This window comes from Arachis hypogaea, chromosome 15 (genome assembly GCF_003086295.3).
Source record: "Arachis hypogaea cultivar Tifrunner chromosome 15, arahy.Tifrunner.gnm2.J5K5, whole genome shotgun sequence".
NCBI lineage: Eukaryota > Viridiplantae > Streptophyta > Magnoliopsida > Fabales > Fabaceae > Arachis > Arachis hypogaea.
The window spans coordinates 54,773,810-54,798,917 of NC_092050.1; the positions used below are offsets into that span (position 1 = coordinate 54,773,810).

At 38.8% G+C, this 25,108-nt stretch overlaps 1 non-coding gene across 1 annotated transcript; it reads left to right on the plus strand.

The window, feature by feature from the left end:
- Nucleotides 1-3,027: 3,027 nt before the first annotated feature.
- Nucleotides 3,028-3,135, plus strand: LOC112753726 (small nucleolar RNA R71). The gene has a single exon (XR_003178097.1). It is a non-coding gene; the product is annotated as a small nucleolar RNA R71 (small nucleolar RNA).
- Nucleotides 3,136-25,108: the final 21,973 nt, after the last annotated feature.

Sequence of the window (25,108 nt, forward strand, 5' to 3'; positions counted from 1 at the left end):
GCTCCTCCCTCATTGCTTTTTGATCTTCTCTAATTTCCTGAAGGATGATGGAGTGCTCTTGATGTTCCACCCTTAATTGTCCCATGTTGGAACTTAATTCTCCTAGGGAGGTGTTGATTTGCTCCCAATAGTTTTGTGGAGGAAAATGCATTTGAGGCATCTCCGGGATCTCATGGTGATGAGCTTGAAAGGGACCTCGGGGATCACCTTCTTCTTGGCCACAACATCATAGAAGTGGTCTTGATGAGCTTTGGAGATGAATCTTTCCATCTCCCATGACTCAGAGGTGGAAGCTTTTATCTTCCCTTTCCCTTTTCTAGAGGATTCTCCGGTCTTGGGTGCCATCAATGGTAATGGAAAAACAAAAAGCTTATGCTTTTACCACACCAAACTTAGAATATTTCTCGTCCTCGAGCAAGAGAAGAAAGAATAGATGAAGAAGAAGAAGAGAATATGGAGGAGAGGGGAGAGGGGTGTATTCGGCCAAGAAGGGGAAGAGAGGGTTGTGTTGTGTGAAAATGAAGAAGAATGGAGGGCTTTATATAGGGAAGGGAGGGGGGTAAGGTTCGGCCATAAGGGTGGGTTTTGGGTGGAAAATGATTTTGAATTTTGAAGGTAGGTGGAGTTTATGAAGTAGGTTTATGGGGAAAAGTGGATGGATGTGATGATAGGGAAGAGAGATTGAGGTGATTGGTGAAGAGTTTTGGGGAAGAGTGTTTATGGGATTGTGTGAAAGAGGGGTGAGAAGAAGTGAGTGGAGGTAGGTGGGGATCCTGTGGGGTCCACAGATCCTGAGGTGATCCTGTGGGTCCACAGATCCTGAGGTGTTCAAGGATTTACAACCTTGCACCAAATTGGGCATGCAAAATGCCCTTGCACACAACTCTGGGCGTTCAGCGCCAGATTGGTGCTTGTTCTGGGCGTTGAACGCCCATTTGTTGCCCATTTCTGGCGTTGAACGCCAGAACCATGCTTGTTCTGGGCGTTCAGCGCCAGCTCTTCTCTAGGGTGCAATTCTGGCATTCAAACGCCCAGATGCTGCCCATTTTGGGTGTTCAGCGCCAGAACCATGCTCTGTTCTGGCATTGAACGCCAACCAGATACTTCTTACTGGCGTTTAAACGCCAGTAAGGTCTTCCTCCAGGGTGTGATTTTTCTTCTGCTGTTTTTGATTCCGTTTTTATTTTTTATATTTATTTTGTGACTCCACATGATCATGAACCTAATAAAACATGAAAGAACAAGAAAAATAAAATTAGATAAATAAAAATTGCGTTGCCTCCCAACAAGCGCTTCTTTAATGTCAATAGCTTGACAGTGGGCTCTCATGGAGCCTCACAGATGTTCAAAGCATTGTTGAGACTTCCCAACACCAAACTTAGAGTTTGGATATGGGAGTTCAACACCAAAGTTAGAGTTTGGTTGTGGCCTCCCAACACCAAACTTAGAGTTTGACTGTGGGGGCTCTGGTTGACTCTGTTTTAAGAGAAGCTTACTGTGCCTCTTTTCCATGTTTACAGAAGGGTAACCTTGAGTTGTAAACACAAGGGAGTCCTCATTCAATTGAAGGACTAATTCACCTCTGTCAGCATCAATTACAGCTCTTGTTGTGGCTAGGAAAGGTCTTCCAAGGATGATGGATTCATCCTCATCCTTCCCAGTATCAAGGATTATGAAATCAGCAGGGATGTAAAGGCCTTCAACCTTTACTAACACGTCCTCTACTTGTCCATAAGCCTGTTTTCTTGAATTGTCTGCCATCTCTAATGAGATTTTAGTAGCTTGCACCCTAAAGATTCCCAGTTTCTCTATTACAGAGAGGGGCATGAGGTTTATCCCTGAACCAAGGTCACACAGAGCCTTTTCAAAGATCATGTTACCTATGGTACAAGGTATTACGAACTTTCCAAGATCCTGTTTCTTCTGAGGCAATGTCAGTTGATCCAGATCACTTAGTTCATTGGTGAACAAGGGAGGTTCATCTTCCCAAGTCTCAATACCAAATAATTTTGCATTCAGCTTCATGATTGCACCAAGGTACTTGGTAACTTGCTCTTCAGTAACATCCTCATTCTCTTCAGAAGAGGAATATTCATCAGAGCTCATGAATGGTATAAGGAGGTTTAATAGAATCTCTATGGTCTCTAAATGAGCCTCAGATTCCTTTGGTTCCTCAGAGGGAAACTCCTTATTGATCACTGGACGTCCCAGGAGGTCTTCCTCACTGGGATTCACGTCCTCAACCTCCGTTACTGGTTCAGCCATGGTAATTAATTCAATGGCCTTGTACTCTCCTTTTGGATTTTCTTCTGTATTGCTTGGGAGAGTACTAGGAGGGATTTCAGTGATCCTTTTACTTAGCTGGCCCACTTGTGCCTCCAAATTTCTAATGGAGGACCTTGTTTCATTCATGAAACTTACAGTGGCCTTAGATAGATCAGAGACAAAGTTTGCTAAATTAGAGGTATTTTGTTCAGAGTTCTCTGTCTGTTGCTAAGTGGATGATGGAAAAGGTTTACTATTGTTAAACCTATTTCTTCCACCATTATTAAAGCCTTGTTGAGGCTTTTGTTGATCCCTCCATGAGAAATTTGGATGATTTCTCTATGATGAGTTATAGGTGTTTTCATAAGGTTCACCTAAGTAATTTACCTCTGCTATTGCAGGGTTTTCAGGATCATAAGCTTCTTCTCCACAATATGCCTCTTGAGTACTGTTGGATGCAGCTTGCATTCCATTCAGACTCTGAGAAATCATATTGACTTGCTGAGTCAATATTTTATTCTGAGCCAGTATGGCATTCAGAGTATCAATTTCAAGAACTCCCTTCTTCATAGGCGTCCCATTACTCACAGGATTCCTCTCAGAAGTGTACAAGAACTGGTTATTAGCAACCATGTCAATGAGTTCTTGAGCTTCTGCAGGCGTTTTCTTTAGGTGAATGGATCCACCTGTAGAAATATCCAATGACATTTTAGCCAATTCAGATAGACCATCATAGAATATGTCCAGGATGGTCCATTCTGAAAGCATGTCAGAAGGACACTTTTTGGTCAGTTCTTTGTATCTCTCCCAAGCTTCATAGAGGGATTCACCTTCTTTCTGTCTAAAGGTCTGAACATCCACTCTAAGCTTACTCAGCTTTTGAGGAGGAAAGAACTTGGCTAAGAAAGCCCTGACCAGCTTATCCCAAGAGTTCAGGCTATCCTTAGGTTGAGAGTCCAACCATATTCTAGCTCTGTCTCTCACAGCAAAAGGGAAAAGCATGAGCTTGTAGACTTTAGAATCTACTCCATTATTCTTAACAGTATCACATATCTGCAAGAATTCAGTTAAGAACTGAAAAGGATCTTCAGATGGAAGTCCATGAAACTTGCAGTTCTGCTGCATCAGAAAAACTAATTGAGGTTTAAGCTCAAAATTGTTTGCTCCAATGGCAGGAATGGAGATGCTTCTTCGATGTAAATTGGAATTAGGTGCAGTAAAGTCACCAAGCATCCTCCTTGCATTATTATTATTTTCGGCTGCCATCTCCTCTTCTTGTTCGAAAATTTCTGAAAGGTGCTTGCTGGATTGTTGTAATTTAGCTTCTCTTAGTTTCCTCTTCAGAGTCCTTCCAGGTTCTGGATCTGCTTCAACAAGAATATTCTTGTCCTTGCTCCTGCTCATATAAAAAAGAGGGACAGAAAAATAATAATAATAGGGATCCTTTTTACCACAGTATACAGGTCCCTGTGTGAGTAGAAGAAAAGAAGAAGAAAAAAATTCGAACACAGATGGAGGAGGGGGTTCGAATTTGGGTGAGATGAAGTGTTAGTAGATGAATAAATAAATAGAGGGAGATGAGAGAGAAGGAGAATTTTCGAAAATAATTTTTGAAAAAGAGTTAGTGATTTTCGAAAATAGTTTTTGAAAATGGTTAGTAATTTTTCAAAAATTAAAATCAAAAAATAAAATAATTAGTTAATTAAAAAGAAATTTTGAAAAAGAGGAAGATATTTTCGAAAATTAGAGAGAGAGAGTTAGTTAGGTAGTTTTGAAAAAGATAAGAAACAAAAAAAGGTTAGTTAGTTAGTTGAAACAAATTTTGAAAATCAATTTTGAAAAGATAAGAAGATGAGAAGTTAGAAAAGATAATTTAAAATCAAATTTTGAAAAAGATAAGATAAGAAGATATTTTTTAAAAGATATGATTGAAATTAGTTTTGAAAAAGATTTGATTTTTAAAATCACAATTAATGACTTGATTCACAAGAAATCACAATATATGATTCTAGAACTCAAAGTTTGAATCTTTCTTAACAAGCAAGTAACAAACTTGAAATTTTTGAATCAAAACATTAATTGATGATGATATTTTAAAAAATTATGATATAAAATTAAGAAAAATATTTTTGAAAAATATTTTTATAATTTTCGAAAATAACCAAGAAAAATGAAAAAGATTTGATTTTTGAAAAAGATTTTGAAAAAGATATGATTTTTAAATTGAAAATTTGATTTGAGTCATAAAAACAACCAGATTTTAAAAAGTTTTGAAAAAGTCAACTGAAATTTTCGAAATTTATGAGTGAAAAAGGGAAAGATATTTTTTGATTTTTGAATTTTTAATGATGAGAGGGAAAAACATGAAAAAGACTCAATGCATGAAAATTTTGGATCAAAACAATGAATGCATGCAAGAATGCTATGAATGTCAAGATGAACACCAAGAACACTTTGAATGTCAAGATGAACATCAAGAACTTATTTTTGAAAAATTTTTAATGCAAAGAAAACATGCAAGACACCAAACTTAAAAATTTTTCATGTATAGACACTATGAAAGCAAGAATGCATATGAAAAACAAGAAAAGACACAAAACATGAAAACATCAAGATCAAACAAGAAGACTTATCAAGAACAACTTGAAGATCATGAAGAACACTATGAATGTATGAATTTTTCGAAAAATGCAAGATGAATATGCAATTGACACCAAACTTTCAACTTGACTCAAGACTCAAACAAGAAACATGAAATATTTCTGATTTTTATGATTTTTTTTTATTTTTTTGGATTTTCTTTTAAATTTTTTTTTTCGAAAATCATTTGAAAAAGAAAAATAAGGATTCCAAAATTTTTAATATGAATTCCAGGAATCTTGCACTCTTATTCTAAAGCTCCAATCTGAGGGTTAGGCATGGCTTAATAGCCAGCCAAGCTTTAATATGTAACTCAGACATGCCACAGCTGACATACCAATTGGAAGCCCCTATCCAAAAGAATTAGACATGGCTTTACAGCCAGCCAGGCTTCAACATGCTTCATGAAACTCTAGAATTCATTCTTAAAAATTCTGAAGAAAAATATATTTTTGAAAACATTTATTTTATTTTTTTTTTTTTGAAAACAGATGAGAAAAAATTTTTTTTTTGAATGGTTTTTGAAAACAACTTTTTTTTTGTGAAAAGAAAACGAAAAGAAAGTTACCTAATCTGAGCAACAAGATGAACCGTCAGTTGTCCAAACTCAAACAATCCACGGCAACAGCGCCAAAAACTTGGTGCACAAAATTGTGATCTCAGACAACGGCACCAGAAACTCTGTACGCACGTCTTAATAAATTGTTTTTCATTCACAACTTCGATACAACTAACCAGCAAGTGCACTGGGTCGTCCAAGTAATAAACCTTACGTGAGTAAGGGTCGATCCCACGGAGATTGTTGGTATGCAGCAAGCTATGGTCACCTTGTAAATCTCAGTCAGGCGGATATAAAATAGTTATGGAGTTTTCGAACATAAATAATAAATAGATAGAAAATAAGGATAGAAACACTTATGTATATCATTGGTGAGAATTTCAGATAAGTGTATAGAGATGCTTTCATTCCTCTAAACCTCTGCTTTCCTGCTGTCTTCATCCAATCAATCCTACTCCTTTCTATGGCTGGCTTTATATAAGGACATCATCGTTGTCAATGGCTACTTTTTATCCTCTCTAGAAAATGGTCCGATGCGCTGTCACTGCATGGCTAATCTTCTGGAGGCATCACCCTTGTCAATGGCTGCATCCCATCCTCTTGTGAAAATGGTCCAAATGCTCTGTCACAGCACGGCTAATCATCTGAGGTTCTCGATCATACTGGAATAGGATTCACCCTCCTTTTGCGTCTGTCACTACGCCCAGCACTCGCGAGTTTGAAGTTCGTCACAGTCATTCAATCCCAGAGTCCTACTCGGAATACCACAGACAAGGTTTAGACTTTCCGGACTCTCATGAATGCCGCCATCAATCTAGCTTACACCACGAAGATTCTGATTAAGAGATCCAAGATATACTCATTCAATCGAAGGTAGAACGGAAGTGGTTGTCAGGCACGCATTCATAGGGAATGATGATGATTGTCACGTTCATCAAATTCATGTTGAAGTGCGAATGAATATCTTAGAAGCGGAATAAGTTGAATTGAATAGAAAAATAGTAGTACTTTGCATTAATTTATGAGGAACAGCAGAGCTCCACACCTTAATCTATGGAGTGTAGAAACTCTACCGTTGAAAATACATAAGTGAAAGGTCTAGGCATGGCCGAATGGCCAGCCCCTATGATCTAAGAACCAGGCGTCCAAAGATGATCCAAAGATATCTAATACAATAGTAAAAAGTCCTATTTATACTAAACTAGTTACTAGGGTTTACAGAAGTAACTAATTGATGCATAAATCCACTTCCGGGGCCTACTTGGTGTGTGCTTGGGCTGAGCTTGAATGTTACACATGCAGAGGCTCTTTCTGGAGTTGAACGCTAGGTTGTAACATATTTCTGGCGTTCAACTCTGGTTTGTGACGTGTTTCTGGCGTTTAACTCCAAACAACAGTGTAGAACTAGCGTTCAACGCCCTTTTACGTCATCTAAACTTGATCAAAGTATGTAGTATGATACATTGCTGAAAAGCCCTGGATGTCTACTTTACAACGCAATTGAAAACGCGCCATTTTGAGTTCTGTAGCTCCAGAAAATCCACTTTGAGTGTAGGGAGGTCAGAATCCAACAGCATCAGCAGTCCTTCTTCAACCTCTGAATCTAATTTTTGCTCAAGTCCCTCAATTTCAGCCAGAAAATACCTGAAATCACAGAAAACACACAAACTCATAGTAAAGTCCAGAAATGTGAATTTAACATAAAAACTAATGAAAACATCCCTAAAAGTAACTAGATTCTACTAAAAACATACTAAAAACAATGCCAAAAAGCGTATAAATTATCCGCTCATCAGTTTCACATGAGTAGGTATCCAAATTCCCATTAAATTATCATGACACATTCCCTTAATAACTTTTGTTCCCACAATTTCCCATACATAACTAGCACACACAATTCTTTCTTAAGCTAACCAAAGATTCAATTTGGGATATACAATTGTTTTTCCGCTTAAGGCTAGTAATGTGGTGAAATATAGAACAAATGGGATTTAAAGGCTCAAAGTGGTTAATAAAGGTAATTGAAAAGGGTAGGCTTAATTTGGATAAGTGAGTTTAAACAAATAATGGCTTCAATCATATGCAAGCATACAAATATAATAAATATTGGACATATAAGATAAAACAAAATATAGATTACAATCATAGAGAAGTAAAAACACAAGAATAAAATAATTATGGTTAAATAATGTAACCATGAATAAAGGCTCAAATCCTCACAGGTTGTGTGTTCTTTAGCTCAAACATCATGTTCCAAATACAACTTCAAGCAAATTTATCAAAAAAAAATTTTTTTTTTTAAAATTAGTGAAATTTTGTTCCAAAGATAGAGTCTTAGAAGAAACTTATTGTCTTTTCAATCAAGTAGAGCATGCATGCAACTAACCTATTACTATACAATTTATCCTATTCTATAAAAGAAAAAAAGCTAACTAAATATCCTAATTTATTGGTGCTAGGGAAGAGAAATTACCTCCGGAAGTCAGGTACTGACCGACCTCCCCACACTTAAGGCTTTGCACCGTCCTCGGTGCCATTTGTCAGGAACAGGGGTGGGCTGGTAGCAGTATCTCCACAGTCGGGACCATCATGGCTCCCTGTGCTGGTAAAGGAAGTGGAGTCCGGGGTGTCTGAGTCCTTGAAGTGTCCCTTGAGTAGCTCCTTGAGGTGTTTTAATCGGTGCTCGTTACGGCGCTCTCTTAACTTCGCTTTCTGTTCCTGCCGATCCAACCTTTTGATTATCTGCTGGAGTAGTTCATCAGTTGTAGGTGCTTATGGTCTTGAAGAAGGAATATGTTCAACTGGAGCAGTAGGAAGGCTTGTAGTGGCTGCTGAAAGTCTGAGGTATTTCCCATTAGGGACATACTGATCATCCCGTGGGAGCATGGCTTTGGTGTCTCCAGCTCTGTAGGAGACTCCAGCTGCTGAGTCAAGATCTGAGACCAAGGCAGGAAAAGGTAAGTTGCCCGTAATTTGTACGTGTCCCATGGCATTCCGGATATGTCTTGGTAGATTCAGAGGCTAGTCTGTAAGGATACACCATAGTAGAACGGCCATGTCCGCAGTGAAGGAAGACTGGTGAGTGCTCGGAAAGACATAATAGGACATGATCCGTGCCCATACGCGAGCCTCCAAGGTAAGTGCTGAAGCCAATATACCCTTAGGGCGGGTACGATGGTATCCGTAGATCCAATGGCTGCCAGGTAGTGCGATAACTCTGAGAACAGCTTTCCAGTCAAATTGGTACATCTGGCGCTTGAGTGCGGCTTCTTGAAAGGCGTCCAATCGTTCTGGAATAGGGGGAAGACGCAAAACTTGTTGAATAGCCTCTTCTGTAATGGGGACTTGCTTCCGATGGACAAAGACAGACTGCAGGGTAGGCAGGTGCAAGTTAGAGTAGAACTCGACTACCCAAGAAAGATTGACCTGCCTTGGTTGTCTCTGTAGGAAACCCCATTGTCTTCGTTCAATTTACGGCTCAACAAAAGTAGCAATATTGGGCGGGAGGATAAGAAAGTGTTTGTTGTTGTAACTCCTTTCAGCCAGGATGGGGAACATATGCTCACAGTAGCGATTGGAAAATCGCGGAGTGTCCTTTGCTTGAAAGGCTTTCTCCTTTTCATCAACCATTATGATCCTCTTAACTCTTTTTGTTGAGGGCTTAACTGCAGTTGAAGAAAGCTCTGCCACTAGTGCTCTTTTAGTTCCTCTTCTTGCTGGAGGTTTGGGAGTAGCTTTCTCTTTTCCTTTCTTGGTGGCCATCCTGAAAAGGGAAGAGAGAGTAAATTGAATTCAAAGAGATATATAGCAATGAAGAGAACGAAAAAGGATGGTTATAAATGCACATTAAAAGGTAAGTGATGTTAACACACGCTCATGAGTACATGTGAAAGATCATTAATGGAAAATAGTTAGTGCATATGATGACAAGTGAATGCAAGGTGTTTATTAGCATGCCGGCAAAGGGCATGAGTAGCATAGATCAAGCTTCACTTTGTAGCAAACCATCACGTTTGTATTGACAATTAAATTCAATTAATATAATAGTAAAGGGAATTTGTGAAAAGCAAGCATTGAATAGTAGAATAACATAGAGAAGTGCATAATGCCATACGGGATTTTTCACAAACACATAGCATGCATGGTGAAGAAGGTATAGAAAGTATTAAAGGGAACATGCAAGCAACCCTTTAAAGAAAATAATATATAATTGCCAAACAATTTGCAACAATCCACAAGCATATAATGAAGAATAATGACTCAAATAAAATTCCAACACCATGTAAAAAGGAAAGAAGAAGAAAGAAAAAATGAATAATGAAAAGAAAAAGAAAAGAAAAGAAAATAACATATAAAATAAGAAGAATGATAGAAAAGAAAAGGGTGAAGAAGAAAATAAAACCTTGTTAATGGAGGTGAGGGAGAGAGAGTGAAAGGTGAGATAGAAGGAAGAAGGGAGGAGGAAGAAATAAGGAGGGAAAAGAAAAATTAGGATTTGGAGAAGAGAAAGATAAGATATTTGGCAATTTAGGTTGAGCTGTGCGGCGCAAGCGACGCGATCGCATGGGGCACGCGGTCGCGCGAATTGCGCTTAAGGTGATGGACGCGGTCGCGTCGGTCACGCGGTCGCGTGACCCAGTTTGTGCCAGTGGCGCGAGGGTTGCCTCGCACTCGCACAACTCTCTGTTCAAAATCATTGAATGCCAAATTTTAGGTGACGCGATCGCATGGGGCATGCTATCGCGTGAGTGGGCAGTTTATGGGGTACGACGCGGCCGCGTGGGGCACGCGGTCGCGTGAGGGAGGTTGCGCGTCCAGCGCAAGTCCAGCACCACTCTAGCACAACTTTCAGCTGTGCACCCTTTCTACGTCGAAAATCAGGGCACGCGGTCGCGTGGGAGGTCATTATGCCCATACGACGCGGAAGCGTAGGCGATGCGGTCGCATGGGCTGATTTGTGCCACTGGCACTCCTCCAGCCACGCTCCAGCGTGACTCTCTGTTCGTTTTTATCTTTCTCCCCTGTCCTTGTGACGCGGACGCGTCGCTGATGCGGTCGCGTCGCATGGCATTTTTCTTTTTTTTTTTTAATTAAAAGTATGTAAATGCAGATGCACGAAATATACTAATAAAGAGAAGAGTTATTGGATAAGAAAACTAAAAATGGAGAAAAGAACGATCATACCATGGTGGGTTTTCTCCCACCTAGCACTTTGCTTTAACGTCCGTAAGTTGGACGTTCCACTAGCTCAGTCTTTGGCTATGTGGGGATCTTCCAAGAGGAAGAACTCGAGTTCCTTGTCTTTCTTCCACTTTTCGCCATGGTACAGCTTTAAACGATGTCCATTAACTTTGATAAGCTCCGAGCTCGAAGGATGGCTAAGGTGATAAACTCCATACGGTTCGGCCTTCTCTACTCTGTATGGACCTTCCGATCTTGATATCAACTTGCCTGGCATGAGCCTCAGTCGAGATTTGTAAAGGAGGACTGAGTCCCCAGGTTGGAACTCTTTCCTCTTGATGTTCTGGTCATGTACAGCCTTCATCTTCTCCTTGTGTAGTCTTGAGTTCTCATAAGCTTCTAGGCAAAGGCTCTCCAGTTCTTGCAATTGCAACTTACTTTCATCTCCGCCTTTCTCAATTCCCATGTTGCACTCCTTGACTATCCAAAAGGCTTTGTGCTCTATTTTCACCGGGAGATGACAAGCTTTTCCATAAACTAAGCGAAAAAGACTCATCCCAATGGGTGTTTTGTATGCTGTTCTGTATGCCCAGAGTGCATCTTGTAGCCTGGTGCTCCAGTCTCTTCTATGAGGCTTTACTATCTTCTGCAAGATACGCTTTATCTCTCTATTTGATACCTCGGCTTGCCCATTGGTCTGAGGATGGTATGCTGTCGCAACTTTATGAATTATCCCATGCTTCTTCATTAGTCCTGTTAGTCTCCTGTTACAAAACTGGGTGCCTTGATTGCTCACGATTGCTCGTGGGGATCCAAAGCGACAGATAATATGGTTTCTCACAAAGGAAACAACAGTGTTAGCATCATCAGTGCAGGTAGGAATTGCTTCCACCCATTTTGGAAACGTAATCCACAGCTAACAATATATAAAAATAACCATTAGAATTTGGAAATGGACCCATGAAGTCAATGCCCCAAACATAAAAAATTTCACAGAAAAGCATATATTGTTGAGGCATCTCATCCCTCTTGGATATATTACCAAATTTTTGGCATGGGGGGCAAGATTTACAAAATTTAATAGCGTCTCTAAAAAGAGTAGGCCACCAGAATCCACAGTCCAAGATTTTTCTAGCAGTTCTTTGAGGGCCAAAATTTCCTCCACTCTCAGATGAGTGACAGGCCTCTAAGATGGACTGTAATTCTGATTGAGGCACACACTGTCTAATTACCTGATCAGTGCCACATCTCCATAAATATGGGTCATCCCATATATAATATTTAGACTCGCTTTTCAGCTTGTCTCTTTGATGCTTAGAAAAGTTTGGAGGAAATGTGCGGCTAACTAGATAATTTGCTACAGGTGCATACCAAGGGGATACTTCAGATACTGCTTGCAAGTTATCAAATGGAAAATTATCATCTATAGGAGTAGAATCATCCTTAATGTGCTCAAGGCGACTCAAGTGGTGTGCCACTAAATTCTGGTTACCACTCCTATCCTTTATTTCTAAATCAAATTCTTGTAATAGCAGTATCCAACGTATAAGCCTTGGTTTGGACTCCTTTTTAGATAATAGATACTTTAAAGCTGCATGGTCCGAATACACTACTACTCTAGTACCAAGTAAATAAGCTCAGAATTTATCCAGAGCAAAAACAATAGCAAGAAGCTCTTTCTCAGTAGTAGTATAATTGGACTGGGCAGCGTCTAAAGTCTTAGACACATAAGCAATAACAAAAGGATCCTTACCTTCGCGCTGAGCCAGCGCTGCTCGTACTGCATGGTTGGAAGCATCGCATATGATTTCAAACGGCTGGCTCCAGTCTGGTCCTCTCACAATTGGAGCTTGAGTCAAGGCGGCCTTCAGCTTATTAAACGCTTGCTTGCAATCTTCACTGAACTCGAACTCAATATCCTTCTGTAGTAATCTGGATAAGGGAAGTGCTACCTTACTAAAGTCCTTAATAAATCTCCTGTAAAAACCTGCATGGCCAAGGAACGAACGGGCTTCCCTCACAGAGGAGGGGTAAGGTAAACTTGAAATAACATTCACCTTTGCTGGGTCTACAGAAATGCCATTATTAGATACCACATGTCCTAATACAATCCCTTGTTTTACCATAAAATGACATTTTTCAAAATTCAATACAAGGTTTGTATTAACACATCTATCTAATACTCTAGATAATCCATCTAAGCAAAGGCTAAAAGAATCACCATAAACGCTAAAATCATCCATAAAAACCTCCATACAGTCCTCAATAAGACCAGAGAAAAGACTCATCATACACCTTTGGAAAGTAGCTGGTGCATTGCACAAGCCAAAGAGCATTCTCTTGTAAGCATAAGTCCCAAAAAGGACATGTAAAAGTGGTTTTTTCCAGATCCTCAGGAGCTATATGAATCTGGAAATAACCTGTGTAACCATCTAAAAAGCAATAATGTGATTTACCTGATAGGCGATCCAGCATTTGATCAATGAATGGAAGTGGGTAGTGATCCTTACGGGTAGCTTGGTTGAGACGCCTGTAATCAATGCAGACTCTCCAAGCATTCTGAACTCTAGTTGCTATGAGCTCTCCATGCTCATTCTTCACTGTAGTGACCCCATACTTCTTGGGCACCACTTGTACTGGGCTAACCCATTCACTGTTTGAAATGGGGTAGATGATACCTGCTTCCAATAGTCTAGTCACTTCCTTTTTGACAATTTCCAAGATAGTGGGATTCAATCTTCTTTGGGGTTGACGGACAGGTCTTGCTACCTCTTTTAAAAATATTCTGTGCTCACATACTTGAGGGTTAATGCCTACTATGTCTGCCAAACTCCACCCAATTGCTTTCTTGTGCCTCCTCAGTACATCAAGTAGCTGCTCTTCTTGTTGAGAAGTAAGTTCCCTTGCAATGATAACTGGAAACTTCTGCTCATCTTCGAGATAAGCATATTTGAGATGTGGATGAAGAGGTTTTAATTCCAACTTCTGATCATGGGCAGGCTCTGGATCGTTTGGAACTTGTGAAAATGCCGAAGTGCCCTCATTGTCAGTCAAGAGGATCCCCACACTTGGACCTTATCCAGTATGCCTCTCTTCTAACTCTTCCTTGTGAACTGTAGCTACAGTTTCATCTATGACATCACACTGGAAGATAGAATGATCTTCTGGAGGATTGTTTATGATGCGGGGAAAACTTCTCTCTCAACAAATCTCCCTTCGGCAAGTGTACCGAATTTGTCGTCAAGTAAAAACTCACAATAGAGTGAGGTCGAATCCCACAGGGATTGATTGATCAAGCAACTTTAATTAGAAGAATGTTCTAGTTGAGCGAATCCGGAATTAGGGTTGAGAGTTGCAGAAAATAAAATGGCGGGAATGTAAATAACAGAAAAGTAAATGCTAGAATTAAAGGACTGGAAGTAAATGACTGAAAATAAATTGCAGAATTGTAAATGGGAATAGGGGATTTGCTCATAAAAGTAAATGGCAGAAATTAAAGAGAATGGGTAAGGTCAGAGATGGAGAGTTCATTGGGCTTAGGAGATGTTGCAATTCTCCGGATCAAGTTCATTTTCATCTCTTCCTCAATCAATGCACTCATTGATCTCCTTGGCAATCTTAAGTGATTGAATTACAATTTCTTGCAATTCAATCTCTCAAATCTTGATCAATAGCCAATTCCTTGGTCAATTGCTCATGAGAAGAGATGAAGTATGGTCACTGATTATACCGCATGCATTTCCCAAATCAAGTATTAAGAGGGTTATAGTCGCATACCCATCCAAACCAAATTTGGTCCAGCATGAGAAAGCATTTCTAGCTTGATCTCTTCATTCCTCTTTCAAGGTTCAAAAGAGATCCAAGTTTGAATAGCTTCTCTTCCAAGATAACTACTCAATGGGATGAAGATCGAAAGCTTTCAAGTAAAATCAAGAGAAAAGATAGAAGAAGAATAATGAAAATTAGTATTGATCCATCAAATTACAACAGAGCTCCCTAACCCAATGAAAGGGGTTTAGTTGTTCATAGCTCTTGAAAATGAAAACAAAGATGGAGAATACATCATAAAACTAGAAATTGCAAAGAAAGTAAAATACAGAGAGTAGTTCTCTTTTTCCCCCAGCCTCCAGAACTCCTTATCAATTCAAAGCTACTCCTATATATACTACTCTTCTCAACTTCTAGTGTGATTCTTCAAGTCTTGGGCCTTTGGATCTTGAGTTTGAAGCAGTTCCTTTCTTTATTTGGGCTTGGCTTTACTTGCAGAGAGAAAGTGCAAAGTGGGCAGAGACTTTAGTTCAGGACGTTAGGGGTGTTAATATTTAGTGAGAATATAAGTTCGAGAACGTTAGTGACACTTAACATTGTCACTAACGTTCCAATGCACTCCTTTGCTTCACGTTAAAACCCACGTTAACTAGGTTAACGTGGCTTTTAACGTTGCCTTGTTAACCTTCGAGAACGTTAGTGACACTCAACATTGTCACTAACGTTCCAGTGTGCCCCTTCTTGCTTCACGTTAAAGCCCACGTTAACTAGGTTAACGTGGCTTCTAACGTGGCCTTTGCCATCCTTCGAGAACGTTAGTGACATTTAACATTGTCACTAACGTTCCAATGTGCCCCTAGGTCTCACGTTAGAGTCCACGTTAACTAGGTTAACGTGGCTTCTAACGTGGCCATCCTTAGCCATCCCAACGTTAGTGACAATGTTGAGTGTCACTAACGTTGGCTCATCCTTCATTCCTCATCGTTAGCTTCCACGTTAACCAAGTTAACGTGGAAGTTAACGTGACTCTTGGGGGTTGTGTGGTTGCTTCAACGTTAGTGACAATATTGAGTGTCACTAACGTTGTCGACAAATCTTCATCCCTTACGTTAGTTCCCATGTTAACCAAGTTAACGTGGGAGTTAACATGGTACTTTGCATCATAGGCGAACGTTAGTGACAATGTTGAGTGTCACTAACGTTGGCTTCTCTTCCCCCCTTAACGTTAGAGGCCACGTTAACTAGGTTAACATGGCTTCTAACGTGGCCACTTATGAGTAATTGCCAATGTTAGTGACAATGTTAAGTGTCACTAACGTTGGCTCAACTTCTCTTCTCCACGTTAGAGTTCACGTTAACTTAGTTAACGTGACTCTCTAACGTGGGCATTGATGGCTTTTTGAGAGTGTTATTGGCAATCACTTTTCTCATTAACCTTGCAAGTTGCCTCCCCTTTTCTTGCTTCCTTTTGGTCCTGAAATCAAGCAATAAAGTGCATCAAAGCTCTAGTCCAATTCATGAGTAATGCAACATAATATTTGTCACTAAACTTATGCAAAATCCTCATGAAATTATGTAAAATGCACAATGTATGCTTGAATCAAGGCATAGGTGAATATCTACCCAAAACTAGCTTATTTCCTAAAGAAATACATGAAACTAACCTAAAAACAGTAAACAAAAGGTCAGTGAAACTGGCCAAGATGCCCTGGCATCACAACACCAAACTTAAAGCTTGCTTGTCCCTAAGCAAGTACTGGAACAAGAGAATGATGAATGGAATGTCCAGAGGAATGAGTCATTCTTGTGGAAGTTATGTTACTAATTTTATGGTGGTTTCATGCATAGCAACTTAGGTTCATTCCATTACTGGCTTTTAGACCTTTATCATGTCCTAAAACACCCACTTTGTTTATATCCCATGAGACTTTTATTCATTGATCTTTTTATTGTTATTTCAAGGGTTGTTTGTGTTATTTAGGCTAAGTGCTCTGTAAGGGGGCAACTCTTTAAGATAAGTTTTCAGCCAACACTCCCGAACCAGTTGGTTCAAGGTGCTAGGTGTTGAAGCGCCCCTAAGGACTTACTCCCTCAAGCCTATCCCCCATACATACACACCACAGGCATTTAGTTTATTTATTTTCTTTTCTTGAGACCTTGGTGTCCAGCACCTCTTTGGGTTACTAAGTGTTCTGTAGTGAAGGTTACTCTTGATAGTGGACTTTCCGCTGATAATCCCGAGTTAGTTAACCCAAGTTACCAAGTGATAAGGCACCTGATGACATGTCACCATGTCATGTCTTTCTATGCCTTTTCATACAAGAAATTGATAATTAGTGCTTAAATATTACATTCTTTTATGCTTAAATGGTATATTTCCTTGATCTTTTAATTTATAAATTTGATAGGAAATAAGAAGAAAAAGAAGCACAAAATAAGCTAAAAAGGAGAAAAAAAGAGCTTTGGGGCACACTTTGAAGTTGGAGCACACTTTGGAGCCTTAGGCCACCCTTTTAAAAGCGTGGCCCATGACCAAATAAAGGAAGCATGAACAATCAGCACACAAAGCTCAGTTCACGGTTCACTAAGTGAACTTAGCTTTGCCGTACAAGAAAAATGTGCTTGGAGGCAAGAAATTTCGCTAAGTTAAAAGTGGGCGTTTACAGCATGACCATGCCTCCTTCAAAGGGCAATAACATGAGCTACAGACGTCCAATTGATGTGCTTCTAGTTGCGTTGGAAAGCTGACATTCAGAGCTTTCCAACGATGTATCATAGTCCATATTTGGCATGAAATTGAGGCACGAGTGAAATGCATCTTTAAGGGCTAAAAATAAGCAAAAAAATCAGCCAATGCTTCCACCAAGGCTCGAAGGGGGAGACACAAGGAAAACAAGGAAAGCAAAATAAAGCTCAGTCCACTTTCTCAACTGAGCTTTATCGGGCTCCCACTCATGAAAATACAAGAAAAAAAGCTCACAAAAGTGCTTCCACCAAGTGTTGAACCTAAGACCTTGAGGCCGAAAGCAAGGCACCACAAAGGAAAGCTCAGTTGGTTTTTCCAACTGAGCACTATCTCCCCCCTTCTCCCCCACAAATTGACACGGTTAATTTTGGCACACAACCAAGGCTGGACGCGCATCAAATGACACGGACAGCCTAACTTGAAAGCTAAGTTGGGTTTTCCAACTGAGCTTTCCCCTGGGAGCAACACCCATGGACCAAAAATTGAATAAAAATTCCATTTAAATTCAATTCTTCTCCAAATTGAATCAAGGCCAACCAAACCCATTTCTCCTCAGATCCAAAGCAAGAAAAGCCCACATCATCACTCAAAGGCACAAGAACAAGCTAGAATTAGGATTTTCATTTAATTTGTTTTTCATTTCAATTTCATTTTTTACTTTGTAAAGCCTATATAAAGGCATCAATTCCATCTCATCAGGGGAGCTCGAATTGTATGGAGGCTGGCTCCAATAGGGAGTTTTGCACTTTTAGTTTTCATTTTGCTCTCTCTCTCTTTAGTTTTCCATTCTGTTTTGAATTTTGGATCAAGAATTGAAGGAATTCTGTTTCACTTGATCTGAAATCTCTTATTCCTCTTCTGCATAAAATCTGAGTTTCCTTGATTGCTTTCATCTTTCTTCTTCTGCAATTTACTCTTCCATTTTCATTTTGCAATTATTCTTGTTGGATCAAGGAAGGATTTGAGATCTAGACTTGTTATCTAGTCTCTTCCACTCCTGAGATTTTCAACCACTTTTAAATTGCTGCAACTTAAGCACTGCTTTTCTGTTTTTAAAATCTTTCAAGCATTTTTACTTTCTGTTGTATTGCTTCCAATTTACATTTCCTGCAATTGCTCTAAGTTCTTATTCACTGCAATTTTACTTCTCTGTTTACATTGCTCCCAGCACCCAGTTCCTTTTATATTCCCTGCACTTTAAATTTCCAGTTGCTTGATCTATTGCTTTCTTTAATTTCCAGCACCCACTCCCCTTTATATTTCATGCAAATTACATTTCTTGTCATTTAAGATTCTTGCAATTTATATTTCTTTCTCTTTAAGTTTCTGTCCAATATTACTTTCTGCACTTTAATTCTTCTTGTCATTTACTTTCTGTTGTTTCAATTGTCACTTAAATCACTCAATGTTAGCTTGACTAAACTAATCACCCACTAAAGTTGCTTGATCCATCAATCCCTGTGGGATCGACCTCACTCTAAGTGAGTTTTACTACTTGATACGACCCGGTACACTTGCCGGTGAGTTTTTGGTGTTTTGGAAATTCGGTTTTCCATAAAAATACCATCAAGTTTTTGGCGCCGTTGCCGGGGATTGATTTAGATCAATAATGATTAAGTGGGTGAGAAGTCTAGATCAAGCATTTTCTTTATTTTTGTTTTCTGTTTCAAAGTGAAACCAAGGTGTTTGAGTTTTTGCCTCACTAAGAAATTCTCATCTCTGATATGAGTAATTTCAATTTTCCTTGGTGTTGTGTTTTCCAAAATTCAAATGGAGTTCAACTCATCTTATGATCAAACAAATTTTATGGGATATTACCCACCATCACCAATCTTTAATGGTGGCTGGGGATATCACCAAGAAAATACAAATTCTAAACACTCCAATTTATGGAGATTTGCTTCAGAGACACAAGATGAGCAAGAAAACCATATGGGATATTTCCCTCCACCACAAAATGATGCAAGTCATGATTCTAATGGTGGTTGTCAAGGGAATTCTAATACTCCATATGATATTCATCCAAAGATATCATCAACTGACCATGCTTCAACAGAAAGCCCCTTTCAAAACTCACCACCCACACAAACTTCCATGAACCACTCAAGATTCTCAAAGTTTGAGTCCATGCTCAAAATATATGAGGAGAAGACAACAAAAGTTTGGAAAGAACAAGAAAACTCCTTAAAAAACATGGAAGCGCAGCTAGCTCAATTGGTGAGTGCAACGAAAAAGGAGGAAAAACAAGAGGAAGAGGCTACTGAGTCAAGTGGATTTTTAATGAAGAATGAGGTGGTTGAAAATGAGACTGCACTTGAGATGACAAGGGAACAAGAAGACTCACAACTCTCACAAACTTCCCTGACCCAAGAACTCTCAACAATTGAATCTGTGATTGAAAAATATGAAGAGGAGATGAAGAAATGTTGGGAAGATCAACAAACCTCCTCAATGAAAAAGCTATTAAGTCAAATGTTGGGAGGGGAGGAGCATGAAAGTGAGGAAGTCATTCTAGAAAATTTACACTCAAGTGAGGAAGAGAAGTACATGAAGGAAGAGTTCATGGAACCACCAATTCAAAAGGCTCTGGATGAATATAAAACTCCAATAATCACACAGCAACCAAGTCTTGAATCCAAAGAAGTGAAGGCAACTAGCAAGAACACCAATTCTGTCCCTAATCTAGCAAGTAAGCTCAATCAAGCCATGTACAAAAGAAAGCTTGCTGAGAGGAAACCAAGAAAGGGGACAATAGCTGAAACTTCTCCCCCCTTAAGGTCATTCCTCTTAACAAACTGGAAGAAGAGGAAGAAAGTGAATAACATGTCAACCGTAGGTATAATTTCTCTTCTTTGCTTTGTTTTCATTCTTTGCTTTGTTTAAATTCAATAAATTGGCATATAGTTACGTTCTAAGTTTGGTGTTGCCTTGCAACAAATTGTTTTCAATCCCTTTGGATGATTGCATCAATTCTACATGGAAGTGTCACACTAAGATTCTAAGTTTGGTGTGCCACTTATTTTGTTTTTATGCAAATCATCCAGCAACACCACTTGTCTGCATAATCATAATGCCTTTGCAGTATTATTTTTCTTTTAAGTTTTCTCTTTGTTTTAGTCATTTTTGCTTTTAATGCTTTTATTTAGTTTGCCACTTAACTGTTTTTGTTAATACATCACCAAGAAATCATTATTCATGACAGGATTCTTGGCTTGGTGATTGTATTTAACATACAATAGTTTCATTTAGTTTTATTCCAAATAAAATGGGCTTAGGATTGCATTCTAAGTTTGGTGTTGCTATGCAACAAAATTTGGTTCAACTTCTTACAAGATACTTGCATTAATTCCAAGTGAAAGTGTCACACTAAGTTTGGTGTGCCACTTATTTTTTATGCAATGTATTGTGCTCACCTTCTTAAGTTTGCAATCACAATGTCTCTGTCTCTTGTGCCTTGATTATTATCTTTAGATTTGCTTGCTTAAAACACATGTGCTACTAACATTTCATTGTATAAGACATTCATGATCCATCTTAGCCCCATAGCCATTGTTCTAATTATTGCTTGAGGATGAGCAAGCATTCTGAATTTGGCAAGGGAAAGGGAAGAATAAGAGGAAAATGATAACAATAATGAAGATGAACTACAAGGTTGTAGAGTTCCTTTTCTTCTCATTTGTTTCCAACACTTAAATTGCATGATTGTCTTCATCTTTTCTGTATGCATGTGTGGTATGAATAAGCATAGTTTGAATTTGGATTTTTAACATGTTGCTATGCCATTATAATTACCAACTTGAGTTTTGTAAAGTTCAAAGCAGTAAAGCATCATGATCATAAACGAACAAGGCATTAAAGAAGATTTTAGCATGTGCATACAAGTATTGGAAGGCTAGTGTGGTTAATTGTTGCTCAATTGCATTAGATTTTAATTAATTGAAGTTTTCATATAGTACATTTTGTGAAATATTTTGAAAACATGAAAATCTTGAAAAGGGCAATTGCAAATAAAGCAAAAAAAAAAAAGAAAAGAAAAAGGAAAAGAATGAGAAAGCTGAAGGCTCTGAGTACCAATGGCAATTTATTTGTTAAGTACTTGTGGTATTTATGTATCAAGCCAAATGCTTGAAAACAAAACACTTAGAAGTCAAGGCTAGGCTCAAGTGCAAAAGCACTCCCTCAAAGCTCAAGGTTCTGAGCATCAATGATTAGAGAGTCAAGAAAAGAAAAGAAAAATGAGCTTAATGAAGTCCTCTAATTAAATGCTTGTGGTGCTTATGTATCAAGTGGTAATACTTGAAAACAAAGCATTTAGAGTCGTAGCTTTGTTATTAACTCATGGGGCAAAGCACCCAAAAGGAGAAGCTAAATAAGAAAATCAAAAGCTTGTTTCAAGGAAGAAATATAAGAGAAAGATTTCATAAAATGAGCTAGATAGAAGCATCAATCATTTACATTTCTTTTGTGATTGTAGCATGCATAGAAAACTAGCCTACCATGAACATTGAGTTGCTATTCTTCTTACCTTGGGTTGTCAATCTTAATTGCATGATTCTATTCTAGCTTGGGGACAAGCAAGGTTTAAGTTTGGTGTTGTGATGACATGTCACCATGTCATGTCTTTCTATGCTTTTTCATACAAGAAATTGATAATTAGTGCCTAAATATTACATTCTTTTATGCTTAAATGGTATATTTCCTTGATCTTTTAATTTATAAATTTGGTAGGAAATAAGAAGAAAAAGAAGCACAAAATAAGCTAAAAAGGAGAAAAAAAAGAGCTTTGGGGCACACTTTGAAGTTGGAGCACACTTTGGAGCCTTAGGCCACGCTTTTAAAAGCGTGGCCCATGACCAAATAAAGGAAGCATGAACAATCAGCACACAAAGCTCAGTTCACAGTTCACTAAGTGAACTTAGCTTTGCCGTACAAGAAAAATGTGCTTGGAGGCAAGAAATTTCGCTAAGTTAAAAGTGGGCGTTTACAGCATGACCATGCCTCCTTCAAAGGGCAATAACTTGAGCTACAGATGTCCAATTGATGTGATTCCAGTTGCGTTGGAAAGCTGACATTCAGAGCTTTCCAACGTTGTATCATAGTCCATATTTGGCACGAAATTGAGGCACGAGTGAAATGCATCTTTAAGGGCTAAAAATAAGCAAAAAAATCAGCCAATGCTTCCACCAAGGCTCGAAGGGGGAGACACAAGGAAAACAAGGAAAGTAAAATAAAGCTCAGTTCACTTTCTCAACTGAGCTTTATCGGGCTCCCACTCATGAAAATACAAGAAAAAAAGCTCACAAAAGTGCTTCCACCAAGTGTTGAACCTAAGACCTTGAGGCCGAAAGCAAGGCACCACAAAGGAAAGCTCAGTTGGTTTTTCCAACTGAGCACTATCTCCCCCCTTCTCCCCCACAAATAGACACGGATAATGTTGGCACACAACCAAGGCTGGACGCGCATCAAATGACACGGACAGCCCAACTTGAAAGCTAAGTTGGGTTTTCCAACTGAGCTTTCCCCTGGGAGCAACACCCATGGACCAAAAATTGAATAAAAATTCCATTTAAATTCAATTCTTCTCCAAATTGAATCAAGGCCAACCAAACCCATTTCTCCTCAGATCCAAAGCAAGCAAAGCCCACATCACTCAAAGGCACAAGAACAAGCTAGAATTAGGATTTTCATTTAATTTGTTTTTCATTTCAATTTCATTTTTTACTTTGTAAAGCCTATATAAAGGCATCAATTGCATCTCATTAGGGGAGCTCGAATTGTATGGAGGCTGGCTCCAATAGGGAGTTTTGCACTTTTAGTTTTCATTTTGCTCTCTCTCTCTTTAGTTTTCCATTCTGTTTTGAATTTTGGATCAAGAATTGAAGGAATTCTGTTTCACTTGATCTGAAATCTCTTATTCCTCTTCTGCATAAAATCTGAGTTTCCTTGATTGCTTTCATCTTTCTTCTTCTGCAATTTACTCTTCCATTTTCATTTTGCAATTATTCTTGTTGGATCAAGGAAGGATTTGAGATCTAGACTTGTTATCTAGTCTCTTCCACTCCTGAGATTTTCAGCCACTTTTAAATTGCTGCAACTTAAGCACTGCTTTTCTGTTTTTAAAATCTTTCAAGCATTTTTACTTTCTGTTGTATTGCTTCCAATTTACATTTCCTGCAATTGCTCTAAGTTCTTATTCACTGCAATTTTACTTCTCTGTTTACATTGCTCCCAGCACCCAGTTCCTTTTATATTCCCTGCACTTCAAATTTCCAGTTGCTTGATCTATTGCTTTCTTTAATTTCCAGCACCCACTCCCCTTTATATTTCATGCAATTTACATTTCTTGTCATTTAAGATTCTTGCAATTTACATTTCTTGCTCTTTAAGTTTCTGTCCAATATTACTTTCTGCACTTTAATTCTTCTTCTCATTTACTTTCTGTTGTTTCAATTGTCACTCAAATCACTCAATGTTAGCTTGACTAAACTAATCACCCACTAAAGTTGCTTGATCCATCAATCCTTGTGGGATCGACCTCACTCTAAGTGAGTTTTACTACTTGATACGACCCGGTACACTTGCCGGTGAGTTTTTGGTGTTTTGGAAATTCGGTTTTCCATAAAAATACCATCAGCACCCCTAAGAGCTTATTCATCTAAGTAGATACCTCACACAGGAGCACCACAGACACTTGCCTCAAGATTAAAACCATTGATGCCTAGCCTTATTGCTTACTCTTTTTCTTTTGTTTTTCACTTCCATTGTTCTTTCCCTTTTCTCTTCTTAGGATCTTGTTATTAACTTAGTCTCATGAGTGTATCCAAAGCAAAGTATTCAGGCCATATAATTGTCATCCCAGCCTTGTGGTTGAACCAACTTAGCTAACTTATGACTACCCCAAAGATTCATGAATGCACTTCCACAATATGAACTCCACTCTGGTCTTTTAAAAAAAACATAATCATTCTCTTCTTCAATTTGATTTAAAATGGACAAGCTTACAAATAAATAAGGGAATGATGCAGTGACATTTAAACCAGAAATCATGAACCTATTCAGAAGGAAAACTTAAAAGACAGAATTTTAAAAGTTTAAACATAACATGGAAGCAGGTTCTATTTCATACAAGATCTTCCTTATTTAAAGCATAGAAAACGATGGACTAAAAAGAACTCCACCACCTTTCATTCATGTGGATGTCCATGCTCCCATCCTTGTTTGTCCTCATTGTGTCTCTCTTGAGTGCTTGTACTTCCACTTCCCTTGCCTTTTCCAAGCAGCTTCCTCCAGAAACCACTATCTTCCATCTTCTTCTTGAGTGTCTTCTTTTGCTGTTTCAGTTTCCTCTCTTCTTGTTCTACAAATTCTTTTTGGACCTCATCATATGTAGGGATGGCATAGTGTAGCTGATGCATATTACTAGTCATGTAGTTCAACTCGGCTTGAGTGTTTACATAGAACTCCTCCCTATGTAATTGCCTTCCTTCATTGAGTACACTGAACTCATTGAAAGTTTTCATTTGGGCTATCTGCTGCTGGTTGAGTTCTTGCAAGTGCTTCTCTTGAATCTCTTGCCTCTCATTCACTTGGTTGATGGCTTGAGTGAGCTGGGAGTATTGTTCCTGCTGCTGCTCCATTTGTTGTTTTTGCCATGCTTTCTGTTGGCTCAGATGGTTCAGTATTTGCTCTTGTCCTTCCATATGTCTCTGTCCCAAATCTTCAATGGCTCTTAGAAGGTGAGTCATATTCAAGTTGGCTGGGTCATGATGCTCTTCTTGTTGATATTATTCCTGATGATATTCCTCTTGATGAGCTTCTTCCTGGACCCTTTGCCTTCCTATATGTGGCCTTCTTAGTTGCTGAGCCGGTGTGGTATAGACCATTCACTCGAGTGTGACTGGCCTCCCTGGGTTCACCCAGTCTGGGCTGCTGTCCTCAAATATGACCCT